This window comes from Coloeus monedula, assembly GCF_965178545.1.
Source record: "Coloeus monedula genome assembly, chromosome: 3".
Classification (NCBI taxonomy): Eukaryota; Metazoa; Chordata; class Aves; order Passeriformes; family Corvidae; genus Coloeus; species Coloeus monedula.
The window spans coordinates 83594268-83621555 of NC_138783.1; positions in this window are offsets into that span (position 1 = coordinate 83594268).

The window sequence follows — 27288 nt, forward strand, 5'->3', positions numbered from 1 at the left end:
AAAATTCCTCTCCACAAGGAACAGATGGTTGTATGAGAGAACTTGTATTTGTGCCAACAAAATCATTCCAAACACCCACATTGTGAAGGTCACTAAGTTCAGAATTAGCACAGACACCAGCTTCAGGATGATGGTTGCCAAGTCCTAGGTGCACCTGGCTGAAACTGAAACATAATCATCCTGGGGTGAGTCATGTTGGGTAACTGTATCCCACGTAAACCAACCAAATGCATATCAAGCTGAAATAAAACATTATTAGTTCATTAAATTACTTTTAAAAAGCAATTTAAAGTCATTGGATCAGTAGCACAAAAAAGAGGATAAAGAGCCAAAGACTGGATTCCTGGAACAAACTTGCATGCAGGACTACAGTTTCTAAGTCTTAGGCTTCCTGCCAGCCAGCAGAATATCTTACATGAGAAGCTACAAGAAGCAGATCACTTCTAGCAAGAAACACTAAACACTAGAGAACTCTTCCTAGAAAGCACTAGCAAGGAAATACTACTCTGAAAATACCAGTACAGTTGAAAGTAAATACAAAAGGAATTTAAGATTTTGTGAAAGGAGGAATTAATGCTTATTATTGCTAATTATTTTTTAATTGAAATGCTTAAAAAGAAGGTGATTGTGTCCTCCTAATGGTCATAATCTTCTCCAAATGCCACCTGTTTCACCCTGTCCAAGAGAAATGGCCAGTGTTTTATGTTCTGAGACAAAATGTTTCAGTACCTTGGAGTGGACACTTCGAGCATAATTCCTCCATTTTCTTTTTGGTTTTTTTACATTTCTTGGCCATTATGCCTGGTTCCAGTTGAAAATTATCAGAAGTCAATTTTAGCCTTTTATCAGGAACTTGGATTGTCAAAAGAATGAACTTTTGATAAGCTTCTTGGCACACCAGCTCTGAGTAGGAGGCAATCTTTTCTGAAGAACCATGCAGGTAATTACCAGATGTGTTTGTACACTTACCTTTTCATCTCTTCTTCTGACCATGCTATATTTTTGTCATTCTTCATTTTCATGTTGTCCCCATTCTGCAGATTTGCCTGCAGTAGTATTGATTTTTTTTTTCTTTCTCTTCATGAACAATGTTTGCTTGGCCTCACTTAATCAAATCTGTTTCTTATTTTCTAACACTAGACCTTTAAAGTGGTTCTGCATAGTGTGTTTCCTACACATTTTGTTCTAATTCCAGAATAGTTCCTTTGTCCCTTCCAGATGAAGCTTTTATCCTACTCAGCTGCTTTCTTCTATTCATGCTCCTCCTGCCTAGCTCTGAACCAACCTCTTCCAGCCTAGCCAGTTTTAACATGGGGGGCACTTTGTCTCAGATTTGGATTCAGTGTTATTTTTAAAAATTTCTCTGGCAACTTTCACTGTTGCCATCATCTGCGAAGAAGGAGAACAACTGTGAAGAACATTTATCTCCTAAAAAGGTTTTGCTCTGGGCCTAATTTTCATGTCCATTCCAGTGAAAGATGTATTTATATCTATGTTAAAAACAAGGTTGACAGCTAAATATTCCAGACTTCTCTCCCCTCTTCACCTTCCCAATAAAAATTGTTATAAACCTTCTTTATTTTTTAAATATCTCAACAGTGAGTCACTTCCTAACATCTCCCAAATGAGCTTTGTTCTGTGCAAATCATCATGAGATAGTCCTTACAGAGAAAGAAATAAACATTATTCTCATATTCTAGTAATCTTCTTCACTTAAATAATTAAATTCAGTTAATTACATAATTTAATCATTATATAATTATATCTACAGAATCATATTCAGGGATTCCTGAAAGTCCTGGTCTCCGCAATGGTACTGTCCAGTTAACATTCTCTATTTCTTAGCATCCTGTTGCCTGGACCCTTTTGTGTAACTATACCTCCAGGCTGCTATTCTTATAACTTTAGTTTCACTTTCTCCTCTCTTAAATTAAGTCCTGGTCCTGAAAGGTACTCAGTACTTGTGGTGCAGCCACCTCTATTTCCATTTGAAATCAATGGGAAAGAATGATGCTCACCCTTTTGTGTTACTGATTCTTCCCGAAAGAGAGCAGTCAGAGGTTTGCAATATTGGTTTTTCAGATGATTGAATGTCAACCTCATCAAATTGAAATTCAGACTTTCTTGACCTCTGGCTAATGTTGTTGACTTCATTTAACATTCCATCTTAAATTAAAAAAAAAAAAAAAAAAAAAGAAAAAAAATAAGAAAGGAGAAGAATAATTCAATGCTGTCTCCTTAGAGCTTCCTGTCAGCCAACCCAGAGTGAACTGGGGAATGTGAATAGATTTTGCTTTGTTTAATCTATCTCAAACAACTTTCTTTTGGTGATCTTTTTCTAGGAGGATCTAATCTTTGTTCAGTCTGTAAAGTTGCAAGTATTAGAGTTCATTCTGACACAGACTTGAAGTGAGGAAATCCAGGAAGATATATTCCATCATTGATCCTGATACCACATATCTTTTCACACTAGTAAAAGCTTGCCATGAGCCAGACAAAAGGTTAAAGTTTCCATCTTAAATTCAAAATGAAATGAATATAGCAATAATCAGGGGCAGTTTCAGGCATACAGGAAACACAGAGAAGAAAGTAATACCCACTGTTCCCGTGACTAGAAGGATGTGTCACTGAGGATAGGATGCACTGCACTAATTTCACCTCTCTGGAAGTGAAATGAGTAGATTCCCTTCTGGTCAATGAATAGGAAATGTGCATCTCTGGAGGACAATTCTTGTTTTAAACACTTGCTCTGGACTACAGAGGGAACCTAAAAAACAAACAGACTGGACGTGTAGGGAATCATTCAGGTGCCTAAATGTAGATACATATGGTGCCAGTTTTGATACTCAGAGGAGTCATAGGGCTTTCAGAGATGCTTCATCAGTTCTGTCATGTTTTGGACCTTTAAAAGGAGCAAAAATGTTATAGTGTAAGAAATTCTACCGAAATAAGAAGTCTAAAATTTCTGAGATTGTCCCTATAAGGACAAGGTTACAAAATTGCTGGAATGGATGAGGATGGATGAGCAAAGTAAACTGTAATAAGACAGAAAAGGAGAAATTCCTAGAGAACTTATCATTTGAGAAGACTATTTCTATTACTGCACAGATACTGGTCAGAAAGACAATATGGCAGTTTATTTTCACAGACTAGTATGAGCTAGTCTGGGTTCAAAATTCAATATTCAAGTGAGACAAAAAATTGGGAAAATTATAAATAAAAGCAATAGGAAAACTGGAGGAAAACTGAAACCTTTCAAGTGTAATTAAACAAAAGTAAAGATAAATCCTAGTGATAATTTATAGCTTCACACCATATCAGCAGACAGGAAAGATTTGAGATGGAGGAAGAAGGTGGTCATTAAATATTATTATGTGCTTTATTATTATATTCAAGTGAAGGAAATAACCTGCAATTGATAGTAAAAAGGCATGATGAGAAAGAAGGAAGATTTTGTGACCTTGTTCTGGAATATTTAGCAGAGATTGAGTCAAAACTGATCTGACGATATGAAGAAAACACAAGCAAAATGATGGGACATTGAGGGATCTTTCAAAAGAGTGTGAGACTGAAGACAGGACAGAATTTTGCATATAAGGGGTTTGGTTTTATTTTACTGATCTGTCCTTAGAGCAAAGACAAAAAGTTGGACAAAGAAATGCATCTACATCAGTGGAAGGACAATGGAAATAGCAGATGGCAAAGGTTAAGTTTGGAGGAAAATACCTAGAGAAGAAGTTTCTGTCAGGAAAGGCTGTTCAAGACCCAGTGTTAAACAGATAAGAACTGAAGATTAAAGAATCACATTAAAAATTAATATATCTGCTCTGAAACTGTGACAAACTGATTGCAAAACACTGATGCCAAACTATGAAGGTTTCTTTTTTTTGTTGTTTTTGGTTTTGGCAGGAGAGTATGGTTGTTTGGCTGACTTCAAAGACAGCTGTACTGGCAACAGCTAAATTGTTTCTGGGTCAGTCACATGGGTGTATGTAGCTTGTTTCAGCATGAGTGTTCTCCCAGTTCCCTGTTTCTCTCTCACAAGTTTTCCCCAGTGTCTACTGTTTGATTCAGATGGATATTAATAATAGCATATTTAATGAAAAAATTATGTAAATATTTTATGAAACCTCCGTAAATAATTTTTATGGCTGAAATGAAGCAGTTGTAATGGATATACTGTGCAAAAATTCTTTCTGATTTTTTTAAGAAATCATATGTTCTGTCAATTCCATTTAGCTGTAGTGATGTTTGGTGAAGGAAACACATTGAAAATAATTTTTTAATGTTATGGGACTTTCTTACTGTGCTATATCAGCACACAACTGTACATCCAAAATTGTTCTGCTCAAGAGCATCATGGAGTCTGGAAATATAGACAGCATTTCAGAAACATAGAAGATGGTAAAGAGAGGGCTTAATGGTCAGTGTGTTGCCCTCTGAAATGAATAATGTCTGTTATAACATTAGCCTAGGTTTATGCAGAAGTTTATATAGTTTAATTGCCTGAATTATACACTGTCAGGAAACAGAAGAAGCTCTAGGGAAGTGATTGGGAAAATACCTGATAATCCCTGCATGTAATATCTGCCCGAGCAGGTAAGGAGCCAGGCAGAGCCACATCCTGCAAATTCTATGGAGCTCAAGGAATACCATGCCCTTAATTCAACTTTTATGCTTGAGGAACAATGACCCTACCCCTCTACAATGGGTCAGAACCCTGATTTTGTGGTTACAGGCATGTGGAGAAGATCAGCTGTGATTCCAGAAGGATTAGTAAGTGCACAGCTATTTTTTAAATGCTATTCTTATCAAATATATACGTATTTCCAAAAGGAATGAGATTTGTGCAATTAGGGTGCCTGTCTTCCCAGCTTACTCTCCTTTTGCTCCTATTAGGTGGTTTTCACTGGATTTAACATAATGACAGACCAAAATTTGTATGGGTTTTGTTGGGTATATGTTGGACTTTTGCTGAGGTTTTTTTGGTAAAATTATTTTTTGCAAAGATTTTGGAGTGATTAAGAGAAAGACAAGGAAAAAACAAAGACTTTTATCACTGAGGTAGTAAGAAGAAACGTAAGAAGTAACACAATTTCAGGAACTGGTATATCTACTGTTTCTGATATGATGTCTTCTAAATTTGAGATTATGGAGATTCAGTCTTATCAACCTTATTTTTTCTCCACTGAATGGGAGGATTTCTGCCCAAGCATAAACAAAAGTTCAGTTATTGTAAAAAGCCCTACCACAAAGATCTATGTTTTCCTCATTTTGTAGTACAACATTGTACTGGGCTATGCTTTCTAAATTGACAATCCATGTGTTAATCATCACTATTTATATTCGTTTGTATAATAACTGTAAAAACCCCATTCTAGTCATGATTTCAAACCCTGTCTTCTGCTCCCAGACTTTTTCTCTTTATCAGGCATGATTATAGGGTAGGGAACAATTTGTTAAAAAAGCTGAAAACTGAATGGAGTTTGGATAAAGATATTTAGCTGCAAACATTAGTGACAAACATTAATGTGCATATCCATGGAAATCAAATCACCATGGAATTAAATTTGTACTTGTTGGCTTTTCAGACAAAAAGGACGAACTTTGCTTTCAGTTTCAGAGAGGAAAGAAATAGGAGTTTTGTTGGGTTTTTTTTTTCCTAAATAAAAATCTTAAAGTCTGATCCAACTGAATTTAAAAGCCATTAGAAGCTGTCTAGTGCTCTATTAGGTTTTGAGCTCATATTAATGGTTTGTGGTGTATCAGCACTGAAAAGCATATTTTATGAACTCCAATGCATGGATTTACACATGACTTGTGATATTAAATCATGCTGTGTGTATAATTGATAAAATAATTTTGTATTTGCTTTTGCTGATCATGTTTCCTTACAAGAATTGCTGTCCTAAAAGGTAGAAAATGCTTCATGAGGGTGATTTTAATTTTAATTTTTTTTTTTATGTTAGCAGCAGATTTTTCATAGTCTATAGGCCTAAGAAAGATTAGTAGGAAGAAGAAATATCTTTTATGATATTAATAAATACATCAGAAATGCTCAGTGTCCTCCCCCCGCAAAAACAACCCCAGAACAAAACCTCCCATTCTGTAGCTCTTGATACCTAAATTCTTATTGTATTGATGCTATTTTTCATGTGTAGCAAAGTGGGTCATTTTGAACACAAAATCCAAAGTTTAAAATAATCATGAGTACTTCAGTATTCATTCAGTGAACAAGTATGTTTGGAACAACAGATACTTGGCATAGCTTGAACTGAAGGTGACCTGGCAGTGCCAATCTGCAGATAGTATTTTGTTATATAATTTAATGGTCTTCACATTTTTCTATCTAGGTGTCTGAGGCAGGTTTCCTCTTTCATACAAATTTTGTGGTAACCTTTGCCCCACAATGGTTTAAATCACATTCTTAAGGGATTAAACTGTTATGACAAAAGAGGAATGTTTAGATATTCTGCTTTGCAGCTAAAAATTTGTCAGATTAGAAATTGTGTATTTTATAATCTCAAGATCAAAGAAGCTTTCCATCAAAGCTTTATGTCCGCTATAATATTTTCCCAACCTTTGTTGAACCTGAATTGTTTTGGATTATCTCACATTGGGTTCACTGAGTATGCCTAGCCAAATGTGGGAAAAAGCTTCCTGCCAACATTTTAAACATTTCACATATGTAGGGCAGAGGCGGTAAGCCACAGGTATTAGTTTACTGCAGTGGCGAAGCTTGCTTTAACAGTCTTTTTAACTCTACTTTTATATGAAATGCTTTTTGAGATTAGTATGACAGATAAAACCCCAAAGGGCAACCGTTTATCTTCCATTAGGAATACCATTCACTTTCTTTAACCTAGTGACCTAAGTGCTCCTGTAAAGAGTCTCTTTTATAGAGTTTTTACATCTCTATGGATTAAGTATCATTTCTCTGCTGAGGAAAAAAAACACAATTCAATTTCTTTAGAAGAATGACTTGTCAGAGAAGAATAGTTTTTGTCTTTATCCATCTTTAATTCCAGCAGTCATGTTCCCCAAATAGTCACAAAACAGTGATCATTCAAAGTTCAAATTGTCAGTTCATTTAAAATCCACTCACCGAGCCCCTTTATTACATTTTCACTACGTATTTGGCAAGGTAAATAGCAAACCAAGAGGACAGAGAATTCAGTTGTTCTATGTGCTGTGTACTACCTTGATAGTCTTTAAGGTTATTCAGCATAATCTTAGTGAAAAATGCATATTTATAATAACATCTTTTTGTTCTGTTAAAAAATATAACATTATTTTATAGATAAAACCCACACATAATCAAAGTAAATCTGAACAGGTTCCATAAAGAAATAAACAAATAAATTGTTTAGACATTTCCAAATATAATTGGAATTTGGCATTCAGAGTGAGGTTCATTCCCCAGGGTCAAATCAGTACTATTTGGGAAAGGGAGATAGCTTCATTTTTTAATGAATATAATGAAAAGTAATATGCCCAAACTTACAAAAATGTTAAGTGTCTCTCTTGCATTTGCTCTGCTTGGTTTATAAAAATTTAGCAATGCTTTTAACAAGCTGTTTGGTGACTCTGTTTGCTTTTAGAAATACCCATCTATGATGAGAGGTCTGGCCTGTGCTCAGATGCTATGCTGCACTACATTTTAGGCTGAGACTCAGAAACAATTTATTTTTGGTGGCACTTGCCTGAAATAAACCTTTAACCCTACCTTTAAAGTCTAGATTGTAAATTGTTGTCTCCTGATTTTTTTCTGCATTCTTCTTGTCTAACTACCACACTGTTATAACTGGCTGTTCTCTGTTCTCTGGCATGTGCTTATTTAATTTTCTTTTTTGAGGTCAGTAACCTGTTTTCTTGATTGATTTAGGTATTCTGCATGTATCTGCAGGAGTTAAAAGTCATTTTGGTTTCCCTGTTTCACCTGCACTATTTTAGGCCCTGATCTTTTCAATTGCAACATGAAATGGCCCAGTTACTTCACTGAGCTCTGAAAAAGAGGAGTAACTCACAAACTACAACTCGCATTATGGTTTCTGTCCACATTCAAGTTCTTTCACTTTAGTCCGAGTCTATAAAAAGCACTGGATGTACCCCATATTGCAAACGTTTTATTTTTTAACTCTGTATTATTTAATAGCATCTATATTGATGTGTTTGAAGCACCTTATAGGTAGGACTACCTATGGAAAGGGTCTGTTGAAAGCATAGAACTTACTTGTAATTTCATTTGTTTTTCAAGGCTTGTACAGATATCATTAGAAAAAGTGCAATATCAATGTCTTCAGCTGTTGAAGCTTAAGATAAATTTGTTTTCATTTTTTGAAACAATATGAAAAATACCGTAAGACAAAGGATTAGAATTTTTTTTATTTCATATCAATATTAATTGAAAGATAGATTCACTATATATGCATTGCTATCACATCAAATGTTGAAGAATTATCTTCCTTTCCCCCTTTTCACCCAATACCACCTTCCTCTTCCTAGTCTACTGCTGTCTGTACTCTGACCTTTTTGTGCCCAGATCCCCTGATTAACAGAAAAGATTATTTTTTTATTCTAAGACTGAAACTGTACTCTTTAGGTCTGAATTTGAATCTAAGTCTACTACTTGTGGGCCACTTGTATTAAATATCAATCCTTGATATCTAGTATTTATGTTCTATTCTCCTGTTCTTATGGAGTCAGGATGAGACAGACATCCAGTCGTGTAACAGCATCATCCTAGTGTGTGTCTTCACTTACTGGGCCTATTAATTATGAGTTACAATGTTAACATTAACTAATTAGTTTATTTCTAAGTGCCAGAATCTTGTGATTTGTGATATATGACAAGTCTCTTGATCACAGTGTGGAAAAATATGGTAAAAGGCTCTACTAATTTACTAATTAGTAGAAAAACTAGCATTTGTCAAAGAAAGGCAGATTGTGTCAAAACAACGCCATTGCAGTAAATCCAGTCTTCCCATGTTTAACTACAGTAGCTCTGAATCTACTGTCCCCTGTGTTTTGTTTTCTTCATATGTGATTTCCCAAAAATTAAAGGGGAATTTTTAGATTGAAGAAATCAGATGAATGAATGTCTTGTGGAAATGTTAACATATTATTGAAGTTGTGATCTGGTAGATGGTGGTAAAAAGTGAAACCTTGCTGACTGAAAAAAATTAGAGAAGAAAACACAACTTATGCCTGCTGGGATACTTCATCAAACTGTTTTAAAAGACTAAGAAATGAGATTGTACTTGCCCATGGTCAAGGGATTTCTAAACTAGAATATTAAACATTTGTTAGAATTAGGTTTCAAACAATGTTGGGTGTTTCATGCTTGAGTGACGAAAAGACAATTATTTCCCAGTGTCTTTGCTGCCTCTGGGCATGATTAAATAATGGAATTGTATTCTCAGAAAGATGTGGTTTATTACTTTTAACAGCTTTTCAAGCTGAAGTCTTTATAAATAAAAAGAGCTATAATTTTAAAAAGATAAAAGCTGTGTGCCATTTCATCCCCTTGAAACATGGAAGAGAAAGAATTGTGTGCGGTAATATCTATAACCTTTAGCATGTAGCTTTCTTGAGGTGGGTATTCTTAAGGGAAAGAAAATGTGATGCTCCCAGAGCCAGGAGCTCTGCTCATACTTGCTTTGTTGTTTTATGGTTCTCAAGGCAATGGATTATGCAAAAAACATGAGTGAATTTATTTGGACTTGATGAATTTTGATGGTGATTCCACAGGTGGAGAATAAATTAGAAGCACCCCCACCTCCCCCACCATCCCCACTCCATATTCAGATACTTTATGTAGCTTTGTTGTTCCTGAATGTCTCCAAACCAGACTGCAGCAGTCAATTACTGCTCAGCAGGGCCAGTCCCAGATCACCAGCAGTATCCTGTGCCTGGAACTGCTCACAGTCAGGTTGTTCTCAGGTATCTGTTCTCACCCAACAGTGAGTTGGGGTACTGGGCTCTCGTAATTCAGCTCATGGAAGAAGTATTTGTGACCCTTCCTCTCCCCACCAGTGCTGTCAAGCTGACTGGTCTCACACACAAAATCTGCTGTGTTGCATGTGCACTCCACCACAACTGAGACCATCCACTAGAAATCAGCAGCTTTCAATCTATTGTCTAATGGAATTACCATTTAACATTTCCAGTAAAGGTGGACTCTCATATGAAAAACTTGTATAGATAGGACCTCATTTTATTTTTGTTTTAAATGAATTTTATTTCTGTCCTTCAGAAAGAGATGCCCTGCAGACTATTGCTTTAAATTATTTTGGTTATGGTTACCTGGTATTTTTAATGTGGAAAGAAGGTAGAAGTCTACCAAAAGGGAATGTTCTGCCCTTCTCCATGGCTGGTCATTAATGCCTGTCCGTATCTCCTCTCTATTTGCAGACCTAGCCTGTGAGCCACCGTATAATGAAACCTGTCAAGAGGAGTCTTCTATGAGAATCAGTTTCTGCTACCCTCTCACCTCCTCAAGAATAGTTTAGCTGGATCAGTTCCCTCTCTGAGCTGCTGTGCATCTTCAGAAACTCTGGAGCTGGCAAAGATGGAGGGAAAAAAGCAGCTGGAAAAAAAAGCAGCTGAAAAGCAGCAACGTTCTTGGTGCTGGAATGGATTTGTGTATAATATAAACAAAATTAAAATGACTGATCTGTTCTGTTGCTTTGCTGCACTAAGTCAGGACAACCATGAGCTATTATGGCTCCATTTGCATGATATCTAAGATTCTGTATGGTTGTTATGTTCTTAGGATTTTGAATCTCTTTCAACAGGCCGCAAAACCTTCATAGGCTACCAGTTTTCCTTTATAGTAAGTGAGGTTAAGCTTTGTAACAGCAGCTCAAAAAGCAATACTTGTGTGTCCACTCTCTGGCACATCATTATTGTGTGATATGTATCAAAGCTTCCCTCTTTTTATCAGATTGCAGAATTGTCCCATTTGTACAACTGCTCAAAGTAAATAAATGATCTAGACAATGCTAAGTGCACATGCAATTGAAGCTATTCATTGTTTGGTCTCATATCAAGGAGAAAACATGTCAAAGGATTTGTCCAACCAGACCAAGGTGCCAAAATCCCTAGATCTAGCCCTGGCATATGGTATCAAGCAGATGTACTGGATATGAAAAATCACAGCTGCCAGCTAGCTGATAGCTACCTAAGAATCAGTCAGTGCTAATTTGGTATTTCTGTGCTAGATAAGATCTATGTGGTGTGTCTGTGGGTAACTAAATCTCTGTTTACATTAGGTTGATAAGAATGGATACTATACAGAGTGTCTTAGGAAAGATGTATCCATTTGTGACTGCAACCCACATGACAGCTAATTATTTAAAATGAACTCTGCTGTTCTTGCACCAGAAATCTGCATCTATAAAAGCAGAACTGAAGTGGCATCTTCTTCATGAGGTCTTCCGAGACTTCAAAACAAACAATTGTACTTGGAGTTTGAATCTTATTTTGATAAGGCCCTAGACTCTGCTGTGGAGTGGAAATTATCTTTAAAGTGAGTTAAGTTGGTCAGAGTAGCAGAACATTTTATTAAAATAGAAAATAGGGTCTATTGTGACTAGGTACAGCAGGAGCATCCCTGGTGATATTTTCCTTAGCTATATTTTTCCTTCATCTCTTCACTTTTCTCTTTCAATGAAATTGCTCGGGTGTCAGCAGTGGTGGAATTTTGTCACATTTATTGTATTACAAAAAGCATCAATTTTACACTTTAACTGATGCCAATAAACATTTTTTCCACTGTGGCCAAACCCCTCTTGTTTTTAGTACCTGTGACTGGAATTAGCCCTGTCTTGTGAGCCATAAAAAGAAAAAAAAAAGGGAGAGAGAGAGAGAAAAGAGAGCTATCTACCTCCAAATATAACTACTTTGAGTGAAATAGGCCTGATAATTTCCTCAGTGCCTCCTATCTATTAATTTGCAACATTTCCGTTCCTCCCTTTCCTATATCTTACACTTGCAAAAAAAGCAACATTTCCCAGATGTCTTAAAAAAAAGATGAAGATAGTCTATCAGATTCAGTGTTCCTTTTTAAACTAGTGCTCTCTCTAATGTCTACATTAATTAAATAAATGCATTTTTAATTGAAACACATGAAGCTTTCAAGTCAAACTGAGTTCATGTCCTCAGGCACCCTTTTAATGGAATTTTGGAGTGACAGTGCACACCAACCAGCTGGGTCAGGACCATGTTAATGCATCATCAAAGTTTTTTTCTCTGATGGCAGAAGCCATTGCAGATTCATTCTAAAAGAGGAAGCCTACGTCTTCTCAATTCTTGCAGAAATAACATCTCATGAGGTCTCAACAGATTCCACATGCAGTTTAGAAGATAATTGAACCAGGTGTGTCCATTTTTAATATTTTATTTTACAGGATGTCAAGTTTTAGCGGCAGTTAATGATGTTCATCTACAGGTTTTGTCTTCCCTTCCAAGGACAGAGGAATCATTTATTGTTCTTTTACTCTAAAGGAACTATGCACAGAAGAACTATGCATTATGTACATAGAACAATAAATAGTTTCTGGGATTCATTGATGTTATTCTCAGTGGACTAAAGCATTTTCTTTCTTTATAAAACAGAATAAAAAGAAAGCATCATGAGTAAACCTGAATAGATACGCATCACAATGGGTTATCCTTATGCAAATACAAAGCACAGTCACCATCAGCAATGTCTATACCAAAAAGAAAAAAAAGCAAAAGGGTGGTTAATTCCCTTGCATTGTTGACTAATGAAGCTTTCCAAGTTATGCACATGCTGCAGCTGCACATCCTTTGTGTTCTGTATTGGATGGGGTTTCTGGAGCCTGTTCTGTACCTTGTCTGCATGAGACTTCCTGGTGCTCCCAGGGGAGCTATCAGTGCAGGCTGGATTCCCAAGACTTATCTGCATTTAGTAAACAAAAAAAAAAAGGTGGAACAGTCTTATCTGGTCCAGAGGAAAACTGGTCTAAGCCTATACATCTATGTCCACATTATTTTTTTCCCTCATATTGGAATGGCTTTACCCCTACACTGTCTGTAGGAAACTCTCTCAGGTATGTTGTATCTGGAATAGCTGCGTAGCTTTCCCGATAGGCATCATTGTACCAGAAAGATACCTGAGGGACAAATTATCGATGAATTACAAGGCATGCAAACCTGAGTAAAAGTTCAGAAGCCTAAGTTCACTTAAAATATAGATAGAAAAGGAAGCAAGATGCTTCTTTTATGCAAAGCTTATGCAATTTCATTAAGAAAAAAAAAAATAAATTATTTCCCTGAGGTAAAGGCTAGCAACTTTTAAATCACTTTTTATCTTATTTTGGACAGAAATAATTAAACCCGGTCACTTCATTTTTAGTAGAGTCCTTTTTGAAGAAGACATTTTCAGCCTTATTTACTGACCCTGGTTACACATTTATACACTGAATTAAGAGAGTAGTTTAACAACTTGGCACAAATCTCTGACTTCAGATTTCAGAGTCCACTTCATCTTCTACCTCTGTGGCCTTTTGAATACTCAATATAAGAGATATAAAAAGATTTCTGTACAGTCTCTGAAAGACACACTTGCTTGAGAACTCTGTATTATGCACCAAAAAAGAAGGTATGCTTCTTGAATGTTGGCCATGGAGGAGGAAAGGGAGCTGGATTTTTTTGTCAAAGGAAAAAGCTCATTTGGTTTGTGAAGAATTGTGCCCACAAACCCCATGTTGAAGATGGTTAACTTCTGGAGTAATAGAACTTTGCAGAGCAGTAGTCAGGAGACTCCCATTGCCTGCTGCTACTACTACTGAGACTACTGGTCTCTCTCTCAACTTAGCTTGCTCATCTCTGAATTCTTGTGTTAGGCTTCTGTCTTCTATCGCAGAGGAGCAAGCAGTAGATTGAGTTCCAAAATATCCTTTTCTGTCTCCAAAAACCTCCCTCATGCACCTTTTGTAATAATCTGTTAAGATACAATTACCTTTTTTAATACTTGGGAATATAACTTTTTATTTCATTGCTAGGCAATTGGTCAGGCAGCCATGATACATACAATTTATAACACAGAGGTTCAAAATAGGAATGAAAGAGCAGTCACAGAATTCAGATTAATCTAGTTTGGCAACACTGGCTTGTAAGTGGACATGTAGGCAGAAGGAGAAAAAGAACAACAGCATAAGATACTTCTTTCTAAAGCTTTCCTTGTCCTCAGTTATTTTCACCTCAAGTATTTCCCTCAACATCTGTGGTTTGTCTATTTAGTAACCTTCTATGAACCTTTCTTTCTACAAATTTTCCCATACCACACATACCTCTTGCATTGACTAGGTCCTTTGGCAGGTTGTTACAAAGGTTAACTGCATGTTATATGAAAAACTACCTTTTTGTTTCTTCTTTGAATCTAATTCTGCTGGGTTTTTTTGCCAGCAACCACCTTCAGCACTAGAAGAGCAGTGAGTAATGAGTCTCTGGCCAACACTGGTTCTGTAGACCTTTGTGTTACGATCTGAAACCATCTGTTTTCTGAGCTGAAATTTTGAGCCTATTAAGTCATCCATAAAATCATCCTAGTAGTCTTTGAACCCTGCTAATACATATGTTTTCTGAGATTAGATGACTAGAGTACAAAATTAAAAGTCAGAGTGAATGATAGATCTACATTCTAGAATAATATTTTCTGGTTTATTCTCTGTTTCTTTCACAATTCCTAGTATATGAATTTCTTTTTTTACTGCCTCTGAATAATAAGTTGATGCTTTTGTGGAACTACTTATCATGCCCTTGAGGTCTCGTTCCTGCAGAGTGATGAGCAGATTCGAGATCACCTTGTATATCTGAAGGTAGAGAGGTTTTGTCCTGATGCTGAGAATTTCATAGAATTATAGAATCTTGGAATGGTTTGGGTTGGAAGGGACCTTTAAAGGTCATCCAGTTTCACCCCCTGCAACAGGCAGGAACATCTTCCACTAGACTGAGTGTTTCAAAGTCCCATCCAACCTGGTCTTAAACACTTTCAAGAATAGGAAATACGCAACATCTCTGGGCAATCTGGTCCAGTGCCTCACCACCCTCATAGTAAAAATATTCTTCTTAATACCTACTCTAAAACTACCATCTTTGGTAGCTTTAACACTTTGTTCTATCACTACAGGCCTTGGTAAAAATACCTCCTTCTATTTTGCTTATAAGCTCAATTAGAGGTCACAATAAGGTCTCCCCAGAACCTTTTCTTCTCCATGCTGTACAACCGTAGCATTCTCAGCCTTTCTGCATAGGAGGAATTTTTCTATATTTGTATTCTTTCTGACGTTTTTTATCCAGTTACTCAGACCTGTTAATCTGAAATTCCTCATACTCCAGCCTTATCCTCACCATCTTGAATAAAGCAGTGTTTTAAGGTAATTTCACAGGAAACTTTTTGTTCAAATGGCTTGACATAATATAATAATAAAGCTGTCTGATTTCAAAAATTTTCAAATAATAAACAGCTACATTTCATTAACATTTATATCTATTAAATGAAATATTTCTAGTAAATCATCCCATTAAAGTGCTTGTAGTGACTTTTGACTCCTGTGAAAATAATAGTAAATGATGATTCAAACCTCACTAGCAAAAATGTGAGGTTTTTGGCAGTGTGCAGAGAAGTTTGCTTTTGACTTTGATTCCAGCAACAAGGGAGTTTTATTTTTATTTCTTTTAAAAAACTATTTGTTGCCAACACACACAGTGGTGTCAGAGTGAGTTTTCCTAAACGTAACTACCAGACAGAGGTGTCCTTTTTCCACAAAATGATACTTCAATCTACTTGGTATATTTACTGTGCATTAGACAAGAATCACCCATCTTGCATGGTATTCGTGTATCTTGTACCATAAGTAAGAGATTCCAGAGTGTCAAGTCAAGACCTAAATGTTACATTAGCACATCTTTTAAATGAAGGGCTTGCAGCCTGCACGTGGAGAAAGTTGCTGCCTGGGATATTGCAGTTGTCATGGATGAGTTCAGCCTCTGTGCTGTAAGCAAGGACCAGTCAGATACACCCCCTTCACTCTCTCCAATGCCTCCTCCTTCTCACCTCCCTTGACCTCATGCTTTGTACAGCAGCTGTGGAAAATCAAATCGTCCTGCAAACCTGCTTTCTGCTGGCCAGCTGGCAGCGTGGGCTGGGACCAGGAGTGCCAGAACCTTCCAGCTGTACGTGTATTGCTGACTATCCATCTGTAGCATATGCCATATGCCAGTCCCTGGAGTTAGCTGAGGAGAGGATACATCTGAAATGAAACTCTTTCATCAACATGAAAGTGTTCCTTCCCACTTTCTTGCCTTGCTCCTCTGAACTTTTCTACTAGTCATTTATTCTCTTCTCCCTTCCTCCATGCTCTAGGAATCATATGAAGAGAATTAATTCAAGCCTGTGGCCCACTGCTGTATTTTTTCAGTGAGTATAAAAAATTCTGTGTGCTCCTTTGAGTAGAAGGTGTGGCAAGTACCACTTGTCTTGAGTAAGTAATGTAAATGTAGTATTTGCTGCTCCATGGGTTCAGACAAATCTGTTCAGGCAATTTACAGTTGATTTGATTTTCTTTCCCATGAGGTCAACGCAATGCATACAAGTGGATTATGAGGAACAAGAGGTTAATTCAAAGATATGGTCAGTTCTGTCTGACTAAAATAAGCATGTCCATCCAAGAACACATGCATTTTCTAGCCTAAGTTATTTAAAATGTTTGCTTACTTAAATAGTGGTTTTCCCCTTAAAAAGCAAAGGCAGATATTTCTTCACTTCCCAGATTTCTCAAAAGCTTAAAATAGAGGTGGCAAGGAGCCAACATGCTTAGTAATGTGCAGTGGCACTCAGAAGGCAAACACGAACAATAAAAATATCCTTCTGCACTGGCAAGGCTGATCACATTTGACTGGAATGTGGATTTCATTATATGTTAAAAGATGAAGCCTTCTACCATTCCAAAAGCACACCCCTCACCACAGGCAGAAGCAAACTGTATGCAGAGAGAATTCAGGGCAGATGTGCTTTATTAATTTTTACTTTTAATGCTAGATGCAGTTGAGATAAGGATTGTGATAGTGGAATAAATGTCCTAGAGCTCTCTTACTCTGACCTGTATACAAACCTCTTCCTGTTTAGCCTTTTTACTGAATAGGAGAAAAGTCAAGACTTCTGAGTTCAGCAATATTACATTTTTATTGCTCACAGGTCATTCTTCTAAGTAGATCCAAAAGTTAATTTTCAGGGAAAAATAGAATCTATGTATTTTTTGTTCTAGATTCACTTTCTGTCTTTTCTGAGTGCTACTTGACTTAAAACAAACCAAAGCATAATAGAGCAAAAAGTCCAACAACAGAGCTCTTCTGGAATTCTTGACCTTCTGGAATTCAAACCTCTTCTCTTGGTTGTCATCCATCTGATGAGTGGATCTGGGTGGTTAGCCATCTGTTGAAAAATTCACTTGTAAGTTATGGGGCTACTCATGGTGCCCAGCCTCAAGGATCTAACTTAAAATCTCAAAATGCCTTCTCAGGGTATCTCACTCTCTCTTTGGGTTTTACAGAAAACATGTGCTCCTTAACTGGAAGTCAAGCAACTGCTCCTAAACTGCCTTCACCCAGTAAGAGTGTGAATCCCTTCCTTCCCCAATACTCCTGTTTTTCTTCATCTACCCAAAACTCTATCCATAGTAGTACAAATTGTCATGGAAAACCAGTCTCAGGTGCTTTCTAGAGCAATAATTGTGTTAGAGATTCTATTTTTCTTGGAACCAAATTAAAATTTAGAAGGCTCAAATCTGACGCTTAGGTAAATGAGAATAATACTCTTAATTTTTTTCCCCTTCAAATATTTGTATTGAATAAACCAAATTTGTTTGCATAACTCTGAAAAGTTGCCATCTGGCAACCTGCTGCCTCAATTCATGGCAGAGGGTTTAATTCCTGCCAATTTCAAGCCTTTGTTTTAAAATCTGTGTTGAAAACAATCCAATTCTCCTTCCCCTGAAGTCAGTGGCAGAACTCCCACTAGTTTCTGGGGGAGAAGGATCAAGCCCAGACAATAATGGAAGGTAGTTTGAAAAAAAAATTCAAAGTATCATCAAAGGAGTTGCACTCCTAATTCTATTTGTCGCTGCTTTGAAAACACAATGGCAAGGTTTTGCATATATCAGTCAATAGCTCTAGGCAACTTGAAACCATCTGAATTAACTACTGTACTTCTCAGTGAGGTCTCTTTAAAAAAAAAAAAAAAAAAAGAATAAATCCCCATGGGAAAATAAAGGGAAACATTTGAAACAGTGCATACAATACTGTGTTTTCTTTTCTGAAAGCTAAAAGAAGCTGCTAAGTAATTCTATTATTCATCACTCAATAAATAGAGATTTTCTGGAGCAGGTTGAATTATAGGACATAAGATCATAGCCATAGAGCTTAGGCTGAAATCCCATCAGATATCATAACTAAAAAGAAGGTGACTTGAGCCCCAAGGATAAAATAGGATGTTAAAGAAACAAGTGGTGATTCACCATCCTGTAACTCCTACAGAAATCTTTCTATTTGATTTAAGGGAGAGCTGGATCACTTTATCCTACTGTTTTCTTCAGTGCCAAATTTGAACTATGCCACAGTTGTAGGCCCCTGTGGCTAGTTACAAAGCTGAAACCTTGATGACCTCTGATCACAGAAATGTGCACATCACTCCTTTCCCAGGGTGAAAATTTGGACTCCATGTTCTGGCCCATTTCCAGGTGAATTCTATTCTGCATCCTTGGAATTGCCCTGTATTTTAGCCATGAATAAATACATATTTCATTTCCTTTGTTTAAAACTCTTGTGCAGTGTTACTGGTACAAAATGGCTGTGGTATTCTGATCTGAGATAGCTGTGTGTCACTGGGAAGGAAAGTGATACCTGCTGAGGTCCCTGGGCTCGTAAATAGCTGTTATTAGAAATGGTACTGATCTTTCCTTCTCTCCTGCAGATTGCCAGTTTCAGCCTAACCCCAACATTACAAAAAAAACCTCCCACACATATAGATATTATCTGAAATGTAAATTCAGAGCAGATGTCCAGAGTGCTTGCTACCAGCCATCAAGGTTCACAGAACATCAAGCAGGACACAATCTACAAAGAAAAAGCAGAACAAAAACACAGACTGAGATGAGAGGTGGGAAAGTCACCTGCCCCAAGCTGAGTGCAAGCCCTAAGGTATGGCTGGTACATAGGCCTTTTTTAAACTCTCACCCTTGCTGTGCCTGCAGGACATCAGGCGTTTAGGCATCACTATTATTTTAACAAATGGACTAGTTCTGCATTTGAGTGATGGAATGTGAGCCATATTGGCTCCCCACAGGTAGAAGGAAAATACTACTGGTCCTACTTATATGCCAGTTAAACATCTGGAATCACTGTGGATGAAGAAAAGAAAACTTACACATGAGGGTTGCAGCTGGGATTTTGAAAAGTGAAAATCTAAATATTTAAAATTTTGCTTTCAATTGTGTTTTTAGTTTCATTCTCTCCTTTCTTCTTGTATATATAAATTATTTGTTTCATTTGAAGTACGCATAAACTGACCCCATACAGAAATGTAACAATCAGATCCTACCATTCTATTCAGGTAGGTAGTTTCATCCATTTTTTTTGTGTGTCTTTGATGTAGGACACCATACAGAGGCTAGCTGCTGGGCTGTAACTGCATGTTATTTACCCCAAACTTTCTGTGTGAAGGGTGGGTAGCAAATGCAGGACATCGCACATAGCTCCAGGCAGGCTTTTAAGTGTGAAGTCTTCGTAGGATTCCTCTGATTCTTACAAACACAGTGATGTCTTCTCTTTGAAAGAAAAGTGTCTCAAAAAATAAAACTGTTGAATTTAATCCTGTCAAAGAAAAGGCAAACATCTGAGAACCACAAAGCTGGGATTTTGACTCATGGTATGAAGCTAGATGTATTTGGACATAGGTCTGTATTCTTTCCCATTTTTTTTCAGGATGTAAGGATATCCTGAAGTACACGAATGGAAGTAATGTTATTGACATAACAGTAAAAAAAGGGTTTTGTTCCCACTGCATGCTAGCTCTTGCAACAGCTTGGATGTAAGCTTTCATTTCCTGTGGCACTAGGAAATGTGTATGTTCAGTGGGGATCAACAGACAGAATTATTCAAGGGAGACAGTGTGCTTCAGTAGTTGCAGCAGGGAATTTTGAAAGGTCCTGGCCTGGTTTCAGCATCTTTCTGGGTCGTTCTTTCCCTTTGTGACCTTAGATGACTCACTTGACCTTAGTCAAACAGCTGCAAAGGCAGGTAAAGGAGCCCCACACTGCAGAGGAGGTAACTAAATTGAGAGTCCCCAGAGAAACAACTGCTCTATTTTGAACTGACAGCATTTGAGATTTATGGACGGAAAAAGTATTGAAAGGTAAATCACTTCTAGTATCTGATTATGAAGCAGTGGCCATATATTCTCCTTCATGGATCATTTCAAAGTCCACATTGACAGCATTAGCTGTTGTGCCCTTCATGTGTATGGACTTAAGCTGCCTAAACGATGATGAGTTAGCTAACAAAGATAACAAGTATTTAAGCAAGATAAATTCTCTCCCAGCTGAACTCTGATGGTCAACAAATAGAGAGCCTGCAACACTTTAGTGCAGCTTTGCTAAGCCAGACGACGTGACAGAGCGTGCAGTGTGGGGCTCTGCAGGCCTCCGGTGCACTGCCAGACAGAAGGTGCAGCGAGCCAAGTGCATTCTGCTACCTGGGAAGAGGCCACGCTCACCAGAGGACGGGCTCAGCAGTGTCCCAGGGCAAATTACATAGCAAAAGTCACTGCTGGCATGAATGAGCATGATTATTTGGAGGTTAATGCTGCTGTGTGTTCACTTTCCCCCACACATGATTTTTCCCTCATTATTTAGTTTTATTCACTAAAATAGTCTGACATAGTTACAGCCAAATATTCAATAAATATTAATTCTTCATTTAAAAAATCCATATTTCCCAATACCTAGTGCTGCCTCATGTCCTATGAAGCAAAACTGGAAACTGCTAGAATGAGGTGTGAAATACTCAAAAAGAATTTTTAAGTTGACCTGAATTAAGCCTTAATTTGGATACTATGACAATCTTTATCTCAGCTGACACAGGGTGTTGCTAGGAAAAGAGATTGTGTAACATTTATCTGGTGTCTCGAGTATAAACTCCCACTGATAGTGCTGGAATGATCACCTCTGGTGAGATTTAATATGAAAATTATATTTCTAAAATGTAGCCTCATTACTCTATACTTAGTTCAGGCAGGCAGAGAATTTCGTAAGGTTTGCTGTGCACTTAAAAATTCTGGGAAGCAGTAGATATGATTACTGCACAAATAGAATTTTTTGACAGATTTTAAACCCATGTATTTTTAGGATTTTGTTGTTTATCTTTAGAATTATATCCACACAGTATTAACTTCTCAGTGTTTTAAGTGGGGAAAATCTTAAGGTGGTGTATTTTATCTTGTTTCTTGTTTGTTCATTTTATGATTACTTCTTGTACAATTAAATCTTGGTTTTTTTGACCACAGAGGACAAGATGATTGATAGCATTTACCTTCTTTGAAATCAAGCAATGGTTTAGTCCTGGATGGGAAGCCTGTGATGTATTATTACACATCTTAACCCAAACACCTTTTTATCATACAGTGAAATATTTTCACGGTTGCTGTACTGAATTTTACAAAATGTGTAGGGATGTATTTTTCTAGAGGAGCTGCATAAAAATACCATAGAATTCACACAGCAGTGCAGGAATATGGTTTGTTACATACAAAGTCCCTGGAAGGGGTAAGTATGTGCTCATTTGAAATTGGATTTGTTGGGCCAAACAGAAATATATGTACATATGTTCATGCACACACACACAGACACACAAACACACGGACACACACAAATATGTAATTTGCTCAGATAACCTTCATTTGCTCAAGTTAGCATAAAACTGATGCTTCTATTTCAGACACATCCTGGACTGAAGTAGTCAGGATCAGCAGTCATTTTTCAAAGCTAGTACTGGACAAACAGTAGTGCACAATACTAGGCTAAGCCCCCAGTTAACTTTGGTCTTTGATTATGATCGTTGGACATGGCTGCATTGACCTTTTTATGAAGTAACAAATGCACTGATAGTGAACTGACCAAAGGGATAATCCAGACCATATGACATGCTCGGTATATAAAGTGGAGGGAAGGAGGAGGAAGTGGGAAATGTTTGGAGTGATCATTAAGACTTTTGAGGGACACAGGGTTTTCTAAAACCTAGTAAAAGCATTTTTTTTGGGAAGGATCCAGATAACAATCACACAGCTTATGAGGTAATAAACGTGCAGACAGACTGGCAACACCTGAAAGTTAAGGTTTTCTCCATACCCCAGTTTTATGAGAAAAAGTTTTGTTGATTAAATAATAAGTGTTATACTAAGACTAAGCAGAACTGGGCAAGACACTTTTGCCTGTTTTTGTCTCTAATTTTAAGCAGAAATATTGACATTTCTGAGTTGCAAGAAGACTTAAGTACTCTGTACAGCTTGTGATTGCAGTTCAGTGCAATTTGCTGTACAATGGTTGGAGTAGTTAGGGAGGGCATTAGCCCATAGTAGCCCCAGGTTGAGCTACATGAGAGTACAGCTGAACACAGAAGTGTTTATCAAATGAAAAAATGGCTCAAATTTTATGGGTAGTCTCTCCACATGGGAGGTGTCCAACTGAAAGGCATAGACCTCTATTTTTTTCTAGTTGCTCTGTGGAGATTGATCCCTTACAGGATTGGCCTACAGAAGTGATTTTCAAATGCTTCCTCGATGCCTGCATCCCTCATGATTTCTCATCTTGTCTCAACTCATCTCATCTCATCTGACCTCATCTTATGCTTCTGAATTATATACTTGCTTTCCAATCCTTGCAGCTGATATATATAAAAAAAAAGTAATCAAAATGTCGAAAATAAAACTACTGTAATGCTACTCACTGGGAAATATGTATGTCTGAGGAAGAACCATACGCTTCAAATTTTATATATTACTGTGTGAAGGGTTAAAGGCACATCGTGTGGATATGTTGTAATATATGTCCAGAATATCTCTTTTCCCAGGATATCACTCCCATGCAAAAAAGTGCCTCCAGCCTCATGGCAGTGCCATATCTGTGTGTCTAATGGGAACTACAGACAAAATTGTCCTCAGCTGTATCAAAAATAGTACCGAAATATTTGGGTTGTCATAAGGCTTTCATTTACATGTATGTATTTTTTAATAATTTATTTCCAAAATAATGGTTAATCCTTGCTTTATGACTATTGATCCAACAAAGACAGAGGCCAAATTAATTCCCATAATTCTCAAGAAGAATATTTATTTAAGATATTCCTTAAAGAATAACATTTCAGAATATGTTACAGAATTTCTACAAGGACTTTATGATGGAATGAGTCAGAGTAACAGGATCAGAGGCTTCCTTTAGGTTTCCATCAGTCATGTAGGTTGAAATTTGGAAGCTACATTGACCATCAACCAACATTTGCAATGAAATATGCAAAAAATACTTTTGTTTGTGAAAGCTGGGAGAGCTTCAGAAACATTTTCTTTTGTATTTATCTTCATTGCTTTGTTGCTTTTGGTTTCAGATGTAAGCAGAAGTGGCTTGACAAACATATGTAGAGATATATGTGTGTGTATGTTTATGCATGCACAGACACATATAGGTATATATATGCATTTTATTTTGAGCTATTTTGTAAAAAAATCCTTTTTTTTTTTTTTTTTTTGTAGGTAAAATGTCTCTACTAGTGACTCGGGATGACTTTGAATAGTGTGATGTTTTAAGATGAGTTTCAGTTTTGCCCTCAAACATGTTCTTATGAAGATCACCAGAGCCACAACCCAACTCTTTTCTTATTGTCCAAGTCAACAAATGAAAGAAGTCTGAGGTTCCAATAGGTTCATATTTTTGAAGTTCTGAATAAAATTGTTGGAGCTGTTGGTAATAATTTCTGCTTTTCTAGTATTTTTATTCTTCATCTACTCTGAAACAAGAAGTATGAATTGCAGCTAATATAAACCAAAGCAAATCAACTCTCACTATGTCTTGCAAAGTCAATTTATGTTCTGTATGTAGAGGGTATATGTTGCTATTTCATATTTTCTTAGCGAAATTATTTTAATGAGTTTGCTACTGAATATTTTAATTTTTTTTAAAAAAGCCCAATATCTCCAGTGAATATATCCATGAATTCCTATTTTTCATAATAGAATAGCATCAAGAAGCACAAAAATTTTTTTATAATTACATGAAAAACTGTTAGGAAGGTCCTTTGTAGTTTTTTGTTGTCTTAAATAATAAAATGATTTTGTTGACTTGCTATAAAGACATTTTGACATGAAAAATAATTTAATGAAAAAAATGTTGTTTTTATCAAAATCAAGTTTTATCAGAAATTACAAGAGACAATTTCCTGAGTACACCAGAAATATTTTGTTTTTTTAAAAGCTGCAAGCATACTGTTTAACTGAATGTTTTTTAACATTTTCTACTCCTTTCAAATCTATTTTTCTCAGTGGAGAACAAGGAGAAAATGGCAGAACATAAGATATGGTTCTTACGAGGTAGACCTCCGGCAAATACTTTGACAGGCATTTTGAGGGCCCCATAGTACAGATTACACCTCCTTATGCTAAAAGTTTTTTAAATTCTGTGGCACAAAATTGTCTGATGTTGCATATTTTCAATAAATCAAAACCAGATAGTAACTTATTTGCTCTCTGCTAGGTCCTGGGAAAGACAAGAAAAAAGAGGAATGTCTAGCCACTAACGAATGTTATTTAAAGGAAAATAGATTTCTACTGACATCATTAAGTCTGCAGAATTGTTTTTATAAGGGTACATACCTATGTCCTACCAATTTTTCCCCAGAAATATTTATGTGCAGAAAACCATGAAGTGTTAGAGCCTGTCTTGAGGAAATGGCCAGCTTTTTAAACATGCCATTGCATTTTCAGCATAGTTGCTTACCCTAAGCTAGCAAATCTAAATGTATATATGATAATTTACTGGACCTACTAGTTATCAGTTTCTAAGGGAAAGTTTATTATAAAATCAGTAAGAAAATTTGCATACATTGTGGAAAAGAAGAAAAAATTGTGATCAGAAAAGTGTATTTATCTAATTAATTAAAGTTTGATTTTACTCTTAATGGAAAATTATTTCACAGTCATAGGATTTGGTAAAGATCTATTTTGAATAATTAATTTAAAATGTTATTAGATTGGTCAGAATACCTGACTAATTATCAGCCAAAATCTGCCTTTCAACAGCTTTTGGGTTTTTTGTATCAATCTCAAAAAAAATTTCTGCATACAAACAAATTCAAGAATATGAATATGTATAAATAATGCAGGTGTTCATGAAAATATATTTTAAAATGGAATAAATATCACATGAATATAGCTATTCATGGAAGCAAAGTAGCAGGAAATTAAGGAATGTTATTCTGGGTCTAGAATTAAACATCATTGATTGTCCAGGCCAAATTTCTGTATACCCATTCCTCTTTTTCACCTTTCATTATATAGCTTTTATTTCTTGTGAAATTAAGTCAGATTCACTCTGGTATTTACTGATACTGTATAATCTGTGAGCCTAGTGTTCTATAAAAATAGTTAAGGAACTTTTAAAGGAAACCACAAGTATTTCAAAATCTGTTTACTGTAAGGCTGGATGTTTGTTTAATTCTTTACACACTGCAGTTATTTTTTCTTATGATGAATGCAAATAATTAACATAATACACTCCTCAACCTATACCTGGATACCCAGCAGTTAAATTTCATGGTTGATGAATAAAATGGTTGTCGAGACACAGAACAAAAGTGGGATGGGTACAGTCTTTAATATTCTTGTAATAAGGCAGTCACAGATTTAATCTTGTTGCTGATTACATTTTAATGGGATTTGTCCAAGAACATTAGAAACAGGAACTGGCTGGAAACTTCCTGAGACATTTCCTTAATCAAAATAGCTATGTGTTGTGAAAACTCAGAGCCTTCCAAGTGGATGCCTTCACAGATGAAGGGGAGGATGCATGTTGACAAGAAACACTAATTACAGGGCAGCCAAGTGGCCCAGGCACAATCTTGGGATGTTCACTACCTACTTTGCCTCTGTGTGAAACACATTCATCAGAGAACAGTAACCATGTCTCTGTGGGCTACTCTAATCTCCCTCAAAAACATCCACTGGTGTTTTTCATGAATGATAGCAACCCAGAAAAAACGCACCTGTTCAAGCAGGTGGTTTACGTTAGAAGTGGGGACATGAGATAAATGCAGATTTTAAATTAATATCCCAGCCACTGTGCTGCTGATTTTATCTGGGAGTATCTCTCTTTCTTGCATATCTCTGGGACTGCACACAGAAAACTAATGAAAAATTAAAAATGAGAAATCAAATACTAGATTCCTCACCAGCCCTAATAGGAACTTGCATTTCCATAGAAGTTTTGAAGCCCTTAAACACAAGGGAAACTAACAAGATCAGCAGGAAACACTCAACTCCTTGAAATGTGTTCATTTTGCAGCAACACAGATTTCCAGCTGGAATGTCCCTGATAATAATTAATTTCCCTCTACAACACTGTTTTCATTCCCTTGCTGGGAAGAGCACTACAAAGCCTGGCTCTGTTGTAGCATCTGGGAACAAAAACATGACCCTACCACTTCCCACTGCCTCTTTCTCAAAACTAAACTCAGGTGGAAATTTCACTCCATGTGTATTGTTTTGATTAATGAGATGATATCAGGTCCAGGGCTAAATACACTGTAGTGTTCATAAAGCGTTTGATTTACTGGAACTCTTTTTCTCCTGATGATTAATACAAGTGCAATGGACTGCCATTCCCAATTGTTTTGTCACATCTTTGCTACAGAACCAGAGCCTGTGCTGGAACTGAGACTCACTTTAATTATTGAATTAATACAATTTCATGGTTGATATGGTTCCTTCTCACCTCTGGGCTTTATATTTACTGGTGTTCTGTGACCTTTTTCCCCATTGGTGCAAGGAGAAATTAATGTATTTGCTTGTTGCTCATGCATTACTATCCATAACAATCCCAAATTAAATTTTACCCAAATAAACAGTCTTGCATCAAAACTTTTCCCTACAGTTCCTTATACATTTAAAAATAAGCAAGACATCTTTCTTTTCACTGTTGCAGACATACATTTATATTGCAGAAT